At 44.3% G+C, this 14,213-nt stretch overlaps 1 long non-coding RNA gene across 1 annotated transcript in view; it reads left to right on the top strand.

The window, feature by feature from the left end:
* The first annotated feature begins 484 nt into the window (after window positions 1-484).
* LOC137631490 (uncharacterized) overlaps window positions 485-14,213 on the top strand; it is a 33,681-nt gene continuing 19,952 nt past the window's right edge. Inside the window, exons 1-2 of the long non-coding RNA XR_011041894.1 lie at window positions 485-687; window positions 12,234-12,389. This is a non-coding gene — a long non-coding RNA (uncharacterized lncRNA). The remainder of the gene's footprint in view (window positions 688-12,233; window positions 12,390-14,213) is intronic.

The raw sequence follows: 14,213 nt of genomic DNA, 5'->3' as shown, positions 1-14,213 counted from the left end.
AGAGCCAGTTGGTATGGACTTCCTCCCTCCTAATAGGTAAGTCATGCCCTATAAATAGTGAGGGTTTGTATAGAGTGACGGAACAAATGACAAATTTGGAAGTAATTTGCATTTTTCCTAACGATACAAACATTGAGATATTTATACAAATTGGCCCGCCAGCACTGTACCCCATGAATGTCCTGCCTACAAGCAAAGTAGGTGCTCAGTCCAGGTGTGTGAGTGAGGTGGTTAGCCGGCTACCCCCACCCTCCCACTAACTAGCAGTTGAGGTATTTGTCCCTCGCTAAAATTTTATGGCTTGTCTTTCAGCTATACCTAAAGTAATATCCTCAATAAATAGCTCCAGGTTTGTAACATAGAAAAAATACAAATATTTCAAAATTTGTCATATTTACTAATCTGTAGATCTATTTAATCTGTGTGTAGCTGGTAATTTGGGTTGCTTTTTTGTTATAAATCAATAATTTTCTTCCAGTTATGTAGAGCTGCCTAGACCTGCAAAATCTAATGGTACCCAGATACAGTATAATACCTTTATACTAGAACATAAAGATTTCTTGTTCATCAAATGGACACAACAAAACAGCTGCAATGTGATTGGAAAAGCAAGAACAAACTCATAATTTTATTGAATATTAAAATGGAAACAACAATGGATGGACTTACCTGTCATCAAGTTAAAAGGTTAGATTCAATTTGCCATGCTCAAATGTTTTCTTGAGTCTAAAAACCGAGCAGTTTACAACCTAAATATAGTATTACTTTGTCAGTCAAGTGTAGATCATGCAAACTTTTTGTGGAATATAGGATGGAAGACAATTTATCTATTTTAAACATAAAACTTACCCGTTGGTTATATAAGAATGGCTAAAGTCCCTGGACGCCCGGCAGAAATATTAAAAATCTCGCAGCTATTGCAGATATGCCAGGTGTATACTAGCGCCCTTGCGGTAGACAGGTCGTACTAATCCAACCACTTCAGATCTTTTTTTCAGCCATACTGGCTAGAACGTTGGAAATTCTCTCGCAAATTACATTAATTTGGACGGTTTATTTGGTGATGTACTCTGTCTTTTTGTTTTGGGCTTTCGCATTAGTGATTTCTTTTTCATATTTTCTTGAAATCTTTATTGTTTTGGGTTTATTTAGTTGATTTTGACCCTTGTAATTTTTTGGATCTCTCTCGTAACTTTTCAATATGGCCTGTATATAGGAAGTGTATTAAAGGTTATCATACTCGCCTTCCTAAGGATTCTGTTGATCCACATACAATTTGTGTAAAATTTATGGGTAAATCTTGTACTTTTGGGGATCGGTGTGAAGAATGTTCTTCGTTAACCGAAAGTGAGTGGGTAGCTTATGAGCGTTATACTCAAAAATTAGAGAGAGAGACAGGATTAGACGTAGTTCTTCCCGTTCTGTGGATTTACCTGTATCTGATGTCATTCATCCTATTCCTTCCCCCGTAGTGGTAGATCAAGAGCCGAAAGAGCATACGATGAAGGATATGTTGTCCGCTATTCAAGCTCTCGGTGTGAGAGTTGAATCATTAGCGCCGGACAAAAAGCAAATGATGTCGGAAATTAATTTACTTAAAAGTTGTCGCACTGGCGACTGATCAAGTGTAAAATGTTCGACTAATGTGTTCAGTGTTGTGGAGGGTGCGTCTGCGCGATCCTGTTGTTCGCCTAGCCTAAGACCTCTGTCAAGCTCCTAGGGGAGAAGTTATGTCGAACGGCGAAAGGGAACGAGAGGCGTCATCAATTGCACAGACGTCCCCTCGAGCGTTCCTGCTGTCGTATCACAGGTCGCTCACCCTCACCGTAGGAAAGGTGAGGTTAGTGCTTTATCTCCTCCTTCGGATGAAGGGTCACGTGATGAGATGTGGTGTCAAGCCTCTACAACGCTTAAGAGAAAAGCGCAGTCAGTGGAACAGCGGCGCGATTGCTCTCCGCAACAGCCAGGCTGTAGTCATTGGGATACAGTACACCAGAATGTTTTCGGTCCCTTGACGAGTGTTCGCATGCGAAGCGCTCTTACGTGGGTTCCAATATGGATAAAGGTTTGATTCAGTCAGATGCGGAGCTAATTCCTGGTTCGGGTGTTACGGTTCATGCTCCGCCGCTTCCATCGGACTGGTGCTCGTCTCCCGAAAGCGGGGAGCGGTTTGGTAACGATGAGGAAGGCGAATTCGCATTGGAAGAGGCGGCGCAAATATCGCCTCAAGGTGATCCAAAGTGGTCTATGTTGTTGGGCATGAAACAGCAGCTCTCGTCGCTTATGCAGTCTTATCGGCCTGCTGTTGACAGTGCGGCTGGGCGTCAGTCTTCCGTTTTAGACCCGTTGTCGCACAGGCGGCCTGTTGTCTCTGGTACTGACGTGTTATCGCACAGGCGGTCTCCTAGTCACAGTGTTCAACGGCAGGTTGAGGTGAATGCATATCGACAGAGCTCTGCTTCGCAACATCTATCGATCGCGCATACAGCCGATCGTCAGTCTTCCAAAAGTGATGACGCTCGCCAGGTAACGGAGCGGACCGCTAAGCGGCAGGATGGGAGCGGGCGCGAGACAGAGCGTCAGCGGCAAGCAGACACTAAGCGGCAGCGTGACGACACACAGCAGTTGACCCATGACGCCGCGGAGCGTCAGCGGCAGGCAGACGCTAAGCGTCAGCGTGACGACACACGCCAGTCAACCCATGACACGGCGGAGCGTCAGCGTGAGCGGAGCGTAGACGCGGCGGAGCGTCAGCCAGATTCTACCCATGGCACCATTCATCAAGCTACCCGCAACGGTTCTCAGCAGTCAATCCATGACTCCTCACGCCAGCCAATCCATGACTCTACACGGCAGTCGACTGTTTTTGCAGCGCGTCAGGTTGATGCTGTTTCACAAACCGATCGTGACAGCAAACGCAAGGCTAGTGATTGTCAGTCGGATGGGAATATTGAACAGCGCAAGCGCGCCCATGTCAGCACTGACGCACCTGCACAGGACCGTCACCTTTCTGATCAAGGCACAACTCCAGTGGCTGAATTGTCGGAAGAAGATCCGGATGAGGTTTTCTCTCAGGAGGAACAATTGGATGACATTTCAGAGGGAGAAGAGGATAACCCACCTCAACATTCGGTGGACCTCAAGAAACTAATGCTGGTCTTCACAAAGTTATTTCCAGACCATTTTACCCCTGTTGCCCCTCGATCTCCTCCTTCGGAATTTACCCTCGGTAAAGCAGCAAGGACATCCTTTTTCACAAAAATGGTTCTCTCCCGCTCCTTTAAGAGACCATTGAAGTTAATGGGAGTGTGGTTGGATTTAAAGAAAGCTCTTAGCAAGACATGTTTCGCTTTTCCACCAGCCAAACTAGCTTCCAAGTCGAGCGTTTGGTATGAGACAGGGGAAGTCTTAGGTTTGGGAGTTCCTGCATCTGCTCAGGGGGACTTATCGAGCCTAGTGGACTCTTTTTGTCGTCTAGCCATGAGGAAGACTAAAGTGTGGTGGTCAATGTCGGAGTTTGACCACCTCTTGAAAGGTTTGTTCAGGGCTTTTGAGGTGTTTAATTTTCTGGACTGGTTTCTGGGAGACTTGGGTAGAAAAGTAACGGAAATGAAGGGCACTGACATGAGTAACCTTATCCAGCTTATGTCTTGTATGGACAAGGCAGTTAGAGATGGTTCTAATGAATTGGCTGCCCTGTTCACTGTAGGAGTTGTGAAGAAGAGGGCAACTTTGTGTTCCTTCCTTTCTGTGGGAGTCACTTCATGTCAGAGATCAGAGTTACTTTTTGCTCCCATGTCTTCTGCTCTATTCCCGCAGGATTTAGTGAGGGAAGTGGCTGCAGCATTGACTCAGAAGGCTACTCATGATTTGGTTGCCAAAACAGCTAGGAAGGTGTTGCCTACATCTTTCCCTTCCCGTAGAACGAAGGAAGGGACGTCATATTCCCAGACTGCTCAGCCCTTTCGTGGTAAGCCTGCCGGGAGAAGTAACTTCAATCCCGATGTGGAGAAGTCTAAGAAAAGAGGAGCTAAGTCCAGTCGAGGCAAGGTCTGACTGTCCTCGACTTCAAGCAGCAGTGGGAGCCAGGCTAAATTTCGTGGTAAGCCTGCCGGGAGAAGTAACTTCAATCCCGATGTGGAGAAGTCTAAGAAAAGAGGAGCTAAGTCCAGTCGAGGCAAGGTCTGACTGTCCTCGACTTCAAGCAGCAGTGGGAGCCAGGCTAAATTACTTCTGGCAAGCCTGGGAGGTAAGGGGAGCGGACCCTTGGTCCGTTCATGTTCTAAAGGAAGGATACAAAATCCCATTCTTGTCAAAGCCTCCTTTAGCCACAGATCCTGTGGATCTCTCGCCCAAATACAGGGAAGGAACAAAGAGGCAGGCCATACAGCTTTAGATGTCTCTCTTGCTGGAAAAAAAGAGCAATAGAGAGGGTGCGGTACTTGGAATCGCTAGGGTTTTACAACCGTTTGTTCCTGGTTCCCAAGAGTTCAGGGGAATGGAGACCGGTTCTGGATGTAAATGCCCTCAACAACTACGTCCAGAATTTGAAGTTCACCTTGGAAACTCAGAAAACCGTTCTGGCAGCAGTAAGGAAAGGCGACTGGATTGTATCGTTGGATCTCCAGGACTCTTATTTTCATGTCCCAATACATCCAAGTTGCAGACGTTACTTGAGGTTTGTGTACGGGAAGGAGGTCTTCCAGTTCCGAGCCTTATGTTTCGGTCTCTGCACAGCCCCTCTGATATTCATGAAGATAATGCTGAATGTGGCGAGCATGCTGCACTCAAGAGGCATCAGGGCCTCCCTGTACTTGGACGATTGGCTCATAAGAGCTCCCTCAGCCGATCGCTGTTTGAAGGATCTTCAGATGACTTTGGATTTGGCAAAAGAGTTGGGACTCCTAGTGAGTTCAAAGAAGTCACAGCTGACTCCATCCCAGAAGATTCTTTATTTGGGGATGGAGATTCAGAGTCAGGTTTTTCAGGCTTTTCCATCTCCTGCAAGGATTCAGTCAGCGCTCCTAAGGCTTTGTGCCTTTATGAAGAAGGACGTCAGTTCGGAGAGAGAGTGGACGAGCCTTCTGGGGACCCTCTCATCTCTGGAAAAGTTTGTGTCTCTGGGGAGGCTGCACCTACGTTCCCTTCAATTTCATCTTAATGCTCATTGGAGGAAGGGAGACAGTCTCGACAGGGAGAGTATTCCCATTACAAGTACAATCAGAACACATCTTCAATGGTGGAACAACGTTCACGGACTCAAGGAGGGCCTGTCGTTGGAGCAAAAGAGCCCAGACCTCGTGTTGTTTTCCGACGCCTCAAACTCGGGGTGTGAAGCAACCTTAGGGAAAAGAGAAATCTCAGGTCTGTGGACAAAAGAGCAAGAGATTCTTCATATCAAGCAAAAGGAGCTTTTAGCTGTGCACTTAGCCCTCAAGGGATTCAAGAATTTGGTCCTAGGCAAGGTGGTTCAGATCAATGCGGACAGCACCATGACCCTAGCATATATAGCAAAGCAGGGGGGGGACCCACTCGAAGTCTCTTTACGAGTTGGCGAGATCTCTTCTCGTATGGGTGAAGGAAAAGAGGATTGTTTTATTGACACGTTTCATTCAGGGGGTCAAGAACGTGAGTGCAGACAGACTCAGCAGGAGGGACCAAGTTCTTCCCACAGAGTGGACATTACCCTAGACGTTTGCAAGAAGCTGTGGCGGTTATGAGGTCATCCCCTCATAGATCTGTTTGCAACCTCAAAGACGAAAAGGCTGGAGATGTACTGCTCCCCAATTCCGGATCTCGAGGTGGCTCACATAGACGCGTTCCTGTTGGATTGGTCGCACATGGATGTGTACGCGTTCCCACCCTTCAGGATCCTGTACAAGGTGGTGCAGAAGTTCGTATCTCACAAGGAGACCAGAATGACCCTAGTTGCTCCTTTCTGGCCGTCAAGAAGTTGGCTCACAGAGGTACTGGAATGGATGGTGGACGTGCCGAGAAGCCTTCCGTTAAGAGCAGATCATCTCAGACAACCCCACTTGGCAAGAAACCATCTAAACCTCCAAGCTCTACGTCTGACTGCCTTCAGACTATCGAAAAACTCGCAAGATCTAAGGATTTTTGAAGGAGGCAGCCAAGGCTATTGCAAGAGCAAGGAGGACTTCTACCATCAGGGTGTATCAGTCCAAGTGGGAGGTATTCAGAGAATGGTGTAGGGCTAATTCGGTTTCTTCTTCCAGTACCTCTCTAATACAGATTGCCGATTTCTTCTTAGATCTTAGAACTAAGCATAACTCATTCTGCCTCGACTATTAAGGGGTACTGAAGTATGCTGGCAACTGTTTTCAGGCATAGAGATTTGGATCTCTCCAACAATAAAGACCTACTAGATCTTCTTAGGTCGTTTGAAACTTCTAAGAGATGGAATCTGGAATCACCTGCTTGGAATTTGGATGTAGTTCTTAGATTCATCATGAGTGACAGATTCGACCCTCTACACTCAGCCTCTTTTAAAGATTTAACTTTGAAGGCCCTTCTCTCGGTGAGCTTAGCGACAGCTAAAAGAGTCAGTGAGGTCCATGCTTTGAGCAAGAACATTGGTTTCAGAGACGGGAAAGCCATATGTTCCTTGCAGCTGGGTTTTCTGGCCAAGAATGAGCATCCTTCCCATCCATGGCCAAGTCTTTTGAGATTGCTAATCTCTATGATGTAGTGGGCGATGAAGTGGAAAAGGTGCTCTGTCCTGTTAGGGCACTAAGGGTCTATTTGGACAGAACAAAGAGTTTGAGAAGCAGCTCGAAGGCTCTCGGGTGTGCAGTTAAGAAGCCCTCGCAGCCTATGTCGAAGAACGCTCTATCCTTTTCTTAAGGCTCTTGATTAGAGAAGCTCATTCCCAGTGTGGTGAAGCAGACCTTAAACTGCTTAAGGTGAAGACACACAAAGTAAGAGCAGTAGCTACTTCGGTAGCTTTTTAACAAAATCGTTCTCTGCAAAGCATAATGGATACAACTTTTTGGAGAAGTAAATCTATATTCGCATCCCATTACTTGAAACGTGTCTAGACTCTTTATGAAGACTGCTACACTTTGAGCCCATTCGTTGTGGCGAATGCGGTAGTAGGTGAAGGATCTACCACTACGCTCCCCTAATTCCTAGTACCCTTTTCTTTCTCTTGGAACTTGTTTAGTTTTTATGGTTGTATGTGGAGATTTGTCGTCAGTCTTCCGCAATCTGTTGATTTGGTCAGGTGGTCATGTTGTTCCTTGAGAGTGCCCGGAACAAGGGTATTAGTCGAGGTCCTGTCAAGTTATAGGTTATGGCACCGTTTGACAGCTCCTAGAGATCATCAGCCCCCTGGGTGGACAGCTGGATCTTCTAAGGATAGCAGACAGAATGAGGCAGAGAACCATTGCAGTCTGCTTCCTTATCAGGTACGAACCTCTTAAGTTTGTTATGTGTAACTCTTCAGTGAATTTCCAATTACATTGCTGTCTCTGACCCACCACCAAGGGTGTCAATCAGCCATTCTTATATAACCAGCGGGTAAGTTTTATGTTTAAAAATGATATTTTCATAAAATAAATTTTTGAACATACTTACCCGCTGGTTATATTGTACAGGGAGGGACTGTAAGAACTTGAACATTGAAGACAGGTATGAAGTTACATGTTGTAACTGACTATTCGTCACTTTATGGTGAGTTTAAACTAAATTAGGAGTCAAGGAAGCAAAGGTGGTGGCCAACAAGTGAAAGAGAAAAGTTATAATCCCACCCTCCTCCCCTCGAGAGACCAAGGGGCAAGGAAGATCTGAAGTGGTTGGATTAGTTTGGCCTGTCTACCGCAAGGGTGCTAGTATACACCTGGCATATCTGGGATAGCCGCGAGATTTTTAATATTTCTGCCGGGCATCCAGGGACTTTAGCCATTCTTATATAACCAGCGGGTAAGTATGTTAAAAAATTTATTTTATTATGAAAATATCATTTTGAAGCAAGATTTTTTATTATCATAGAAATTCCAGAATTATTTTTTTTTTCAAGAAATTTTTGAATATCTATAGATACGATGTAAAAACTAAATTATATATGGCATTCTAGATATGTAGCTTTTCAATCCTTGTGTACTTTTAAAAAAATTCAACATGTGATTCATTTGTGGTAGATGCTGCATTTGTAGTTTGATTCTGACTCATTATAAAAGAAAATGGTAGTTTATAAAAAGTTTAGGAGTTATTAGATTTCAACCACTTAACCACACCACTAATATTGTATGCTTGGAGGTTTTGAAGATTAAAATTTCAATATTTCTTGCAATGTCACCCTAGATAAATGGTGTCCTATTTCTTCTTACATGATTGCAAACCATTGTCCTTTAATACGAGTATGACTTCAGTAGACATAGAATTGTCATTTAAACTTTTAGCGAGGTAAATGGAGTTGCTAGCAGGTGAATGCGCTCAATCGTCAGGCGGAGCAACCCTCGCTTTGATTTCAGCTGAAGTTCAGAAGGGACTTTCTTCTCTGCTGCCTTGAACTTTGACTCGACTATTTAACTGTGCCAGTGTGTTTGCATTTTATGGTAATTCCATGGGAAGACATGCAAGTGTACTATGATAAATCCTGTCAGAATGGTGGTCAGAGGTGGAGTCCAATCAACTTTGTATCTTCTGTAGGGGGCATGACTGTTCATAGTTATCTTTCTGTGATGAGTGTAGGGCGGGGCTTCATCTTCAGTGGGTGAAGTTTGCAAAGCCACGGCACCATCAGTAGCCTAAGAAGGATTTTTCGGCATCTGGCTCAACAATACATAAGCTGCTGCCAAAGAAGCTCTCATCTTTGATTATATTCCAAACCCTGTTGTGTTGCCTTCAGGTTCTTCAGAAGGAGAAGAGAGAACCTTTCTTGCCCTGGGGTACCGGTATGCTTGGATGAAGGCTGAAGTATCACTTTCCTCTACTGCCTTTCTCTCAAGGTACACCAATTGCAGTGTTACCCTAACGATGAGCCCTTTAAGGACCAGGACCTGGGAGAATTGTGGTATTCCTTAGTGATCGACGATGGTCCATCAATTGTGAGACTTCTGGAGGTATTAGCAGATGTAGGAATATTAAGTCTTTCCTTACTGCATCTTCCTCTTTGAATGTACTATCTGTACAAGAGAAACGTAATGTGATGCCCCTTGACGAGTCGTAACCTGCTGAGTCATAGGAACATTTATCTTCCCATGTTGCAGTTGTCACCACCTGTATTGAAATGCTTGACATCTGTGAAGCGTAGTCAGCAGGAACCAAACCGTACATGCTCACCTTCCCCATCCACCTCACCAATTCTTGTATCATCTTCCTCTCTTGTTGATAAGCATTCTTCAAATAGAAGATAGAAGAGATAGCTCAAGAGAACCAATATGCGAATTTAACCGAGTCTCTCAAGTCATCGATTAATCTCTCCCATGTATATGGGAGAGAAGTAATTCTATACCAAAACCAATCCCATCTTAGGAAAGGTTATCTGTATGAGGCTCAGGAGCTGACAATCTTGTTGAGAGTAGTGATATATGTGAACAAACAAGGTGGTACGGCATCATTGCACCTTTACCAACTCCCAGTAAAGATCCATAAGTGGGCAGGGCTCAACTCGATCACTCTTACAGCCTGTTTCATTCCAGGGAGAAAGAATCTCGGGACGGACAAATTAGGCAGGAGGGCGCAAGTGGTTTGCTCAAAATGGACCTTGATTTCTCGGATAGCGAACGACATCCTGACCTCATGGGGTTCCTGATGATTGACCTACTTGTGACCTCACTTAGGCACAAGGTCCCAATTCACTGTTCACTGGTGCTAGACCAGATTTGTTCCGGCATCCATGGGACGGCCTCGACATAATGCTTTTCTTCTTTTTTTACCTAATAAAGAGTGCCCCATATCAGATTTGAGCCACTCCCGTCCTCAACATAACTTTAGTGGCCCTGAAATGGCTGTAAGTGGAATAGTACCTGGACCTTCTACTTCTGCTGATAGAGATTCCAAGGGAATTGCCTCCTATTCCTGACTTATTGTGCCAACCACACACCCAGATTTTCCACACCACAGTGGAATCCCTTCAGCTTCACGCGTGGAGGTTATCCAGATTCTCTTCTTGGAGAAAATCTTTTTGCTGTAAGTTGCGTGAGAGATGTCTGTATACATCCAAAAGTCTTCAACCTCTGTGTATCAAGCAAAGTGGGCCATCTTCTGTTGTTGGTGTTGTGGAAGAGTATTTTCTCTGGAACCTCTATCTCATTAATTTTTGAACTTTTACTTTATCTCCAAAATGGAAAACTTCTCGGTATCAGCGGTGAAAGGCTGTCACTTAGGCTTGAGCCAAGTCTTTAGGCTGAAAGAAGTTGGTGTTTTTGGTAGAGCTTTCCATGCTCATATGGAGTTTTTAACAGACTTATCCCTCGGTAGAAGTGGGACCACCACCCAGGAACGTTGTCAAAGTACTGTACTACGTTCTCTGAAGAGGGCACTTTATGAACTGTTGAGGCTTTATTTAGATAGGAACCTCATCTTCAAAACTATCCTCTTTCTTGCCCTGTCCTCTACTAAGCAAATTCGTGAGCAACAGGGTTTTTCCTGTAACATGTGACATCTCTTATACTTGGGTATGGAGGCAGGTCTTGTTCTCCTTCGTCCCTGAGTTTATTGCTAAAATACAGAATTCATCAGTTCCTGATTCCAGGGTTTCGTCATTTCAGATCACAAGTCTTAGAGAGATAACCAACAATCCTGATCAGTTGCTTTTGGGGACTGTGAAGGCATTGAGGCACTACCTTAGTGTACAGATGCAATTTGACCAGACTTGCAACACCCTTTTTGTCAGCACAGGGAGAGTAAAGGTGGTGGTGACCAGACATACAATCTCTTAATGGTTAAGGGAAGTCATTTACCATACCCTTTTGCCCCCCCCCCCCTCACCTTCCTCCCCAGGAAGAGCTCAAGCTGAAGCACTCTATGTCAGGGAGGTTAGTACAACCCAGGCATTTATGAAGAATCTCTGAGTGACACAGGTACTACAGACAGGTGTATGGAAATGTAAGATAATGTTTACTGGCCATTACCTGTGTGAATAAAACCACAGGTCCCTAAATACCTTTACTTTTGGGCCTGTAGCAGCTGCACACCAGATGGCAGCTGCATGAGCTCCCCTCACAGGAACATTAGCCTCAGATCGAGACGGAGGTTACATGGTTAGGCTGGGATGGAAGTGGAGAATGACTGGCCTTTCCTTTTCCTTTCAATATTCCCCTATCTTTGGGCACATCAAAAACCCATTCAGCTTGAACTGATTTACCTGCAGATAAGCCCCACTCAGCCTGCAGCTGTTCAACATAATATGATGTAGAAGAGTCATTTCCTATGCGGCGGAGTGTGTAGTAAGCAGGCAAACCTATTACTATACATATGCCCCATTGTGTAAACTAAGCTGACACATTAGTATACATATGCTTCTTGGTTGGATTCAGGCAAACCCATTTTTATAAATGTGCTTCAACATTACGACACAGGCTTTCTGCTCAACGTCTTTTATTGCACAGGCCGTGGACCCAATGGTATAGTCGCACCACTGGTGCACGAGGTGTAAGGAGCCTGAACTCTCACTACCTACAAGGTCAGAGTTTAGGAATCCCGGGATTAGTTTTCCAGCCAGTTGGAACAGGAACTTCCTTCCACCTACGGAAATGTCTATGTAAAGGATGAGGGTTTGTATTTGTACCAGGACAAATGACGAATTTGGAGGTAATTCGTATTGTTCCTAACTATACAAACCTGATTCTTTTATTCATACTTTTCCGCTATCACCAGCCCCTTAAAATGTTTTGGCTGCAATTAAAGTGACTACACAGTGAGCAAGCATGGGGGTCCTAGACTTCTCCACTCCGTTAGTAGCAACTGGCCTCCTGTTTATGCCTTGTTATAAAAATTAAGTGCTGTGAATAACAGCTTTGCCGTTATCTCTTATATGTAAAGGACTCAGGTTTGTATAGCTAGGAAAAATATAAATTATCTCCAAATTCGTCATTTCTGAAATCTAGATTTGTCATAAGATAGGCTTTTGAGTATATTAAATTGCTACTTTAAAAGGATAATGTATATATTTTAAAATAAACAGTATATCCTCAGTTTCATATTTCAAGATAAAAGTAAATTTGGTGCTTGCATGCACATTCAATTTTATTCCTCTTTTCCTTAAATAGGCTGGATGTCTGCATGGTATGGTATTCATATAAGTGACATCACAAGAAGAAATACATTGGAATTACTGCTGTAGATGCAAAAGAAGTTTAGTTGCTCGAGATATGTTGACCCAATATGTGATGCCAACATCCTTCTGGTTCTCTACTTAAAGTTAAGTATGATTGGCCAACCATTATCAGTGACACCTATGTTTTTTATTTTTACTAATCTGAAGGTGGTGTGCCTTAAATGTGAAATTAATGTCTACATACGGCATTGTGAACTGCCAATTGAGATTCTGAAGATTATTTACAGTAGAGGAAACTGGTAGAGAATTAAGCTTGTTCCTTTGTGTATACAAACATAGTGTCCTTTGAAATAGTGAATGCTTTTATCTGAGCTGGTGCAACTGTTGAATTTGTTAACAAGATAGTTAATATCTGGTGGTGTGCATGGGGGAGTAGCCACACCCACCCACCTGTCAAAGACCCTTCACTTTTACCTTCAGCTATGAGTAAGCTCATACTGTTTGGCCAGTCCATGCCTTTATAATAATTTTCATATACACCTTTATTTTGGTGATGATATTGGCTTCATGTATAATAATGGTACAAAGCTTGATTAAAAGTATATGTTAGCCTCTTATTTGATTTTGATGAACCAGCAATATTTCCAATCACTACTTAAGGACATAATTGTTACAATTGTCCCCTTTACTATGGAATGTAGATTGTGACTTGTAGGCAAGCATTGCATTGAGGAATCTCCTCTTCAATTTCTGATTCTCATTTTGATGCTTTTAAAGAAGTAGTAGTTGTAGTCCAAGATATCCAGGAGAGCCAGTCATATCCATAAGGGGAGGGCTCCTTACCACACCATTTATCTTTCTGGGATGGTGTGGACAACAACAAAGTGGTTCTTGGGCCAGAACAATGGCCCTGTAATTTGTCTTAACAGGACCGGTGCACGGGGTAGGAGCCGTGACCCCATTTCACGACTTAGTGCAACTCCCCCAGGGGCTGAGACCATAGCCCCCATGTCATGGCCCTAGGGCAGGCACGTGACCTTGTGTCGTGAATCCATTCCACACTCCTAGCTGGTCTCTCTAGCTACCCACATAGACATGCGAGGCAAAGGAGTATGCCCCAGTGCACCTTTTATCAGTCATTTGTTGGAAGTGTTGGTCAGTGGACAGCTGCTCCCTTCTCTGATAGCAGTGCTTTAGTAACCCTAGTTGAGAAGTTAGTATCACTCGAGGATGTCACTGGGCTCTTGCACGTATCCAACAGCCATGGGCCATCAGTAGAGAGACCAGCACTTCGTGCCTATTTGCCTTCCCGCCCCTATCAGCAGAAGGAAGAGTACTGGTTACTCCTTCTGTCATTGTTATTGGTCATCTTGGTCTGTCATCAGTCCTCAATTTCATTGCTAGGTTTGTTCTTTGGTCAGAGAGCTCGTATTCGAAGTGGGGAGTGAGTTTCCAGAGCAGCCTGCTGCACCCTCCCTCTACCCTTGTTGGGTACAAGGGTACTCAGGATTTGTATGCCCCTAAGATGCCATTGCCCATTACCTTTTGATACAGATAACCCAGAGTTGAATTATTCCTTTATGAATGTTTTTACATTCATTTGTGAGTGCAATGGACTGGGTAAGGTGATCTTCGCTTCTCCTTCAGGAAGAACTTTGGTCATTGATCGGCTCTTCGGTACCCCGTAGATGTCTACGCCATCTCTGAAGCTGTCCTATTCAGATCTGCCTAGTTTGGCCATGGATCAAGTTGACAGTCAGATGTGAGGATCTAAGAACTCTATAGCCTCCTATCTGTTACCAACCCTCCCCCGCACTCATGAGGCAGAAATGGTTCTATGTGCAAAATAAAGCTGCATTCTCGAGTGGTCATGTTAACCTATCAGTGTGCACTCTAACTGGTAGACTCTCCTTGAACAGACTCATCTCAGAAGGTTCATCCTTCTCGGCTTCTGAGTAGGGCATTGTCTGCA

This window comes from Palaemon carinicauda, chromosome 39 (genome assembly GCF_036898095.1).
Source record: "Palaemon carinicauda isolate YSFRI2023 chromosome 39, ASM3689809v2, whole genome shotgun sequence".
Classification (NCBI taxonomy): Eukaryota; Metazoa; Arthropoda; class Malacostraca; order Decapoda; family Palaemonidae; genus Palaemon; species Palaemon carinicauda.
Note: the sequence above shows the minus strand (reverse complement) of the source record. Positions and strands in the feature narration are given on the sequence as shown.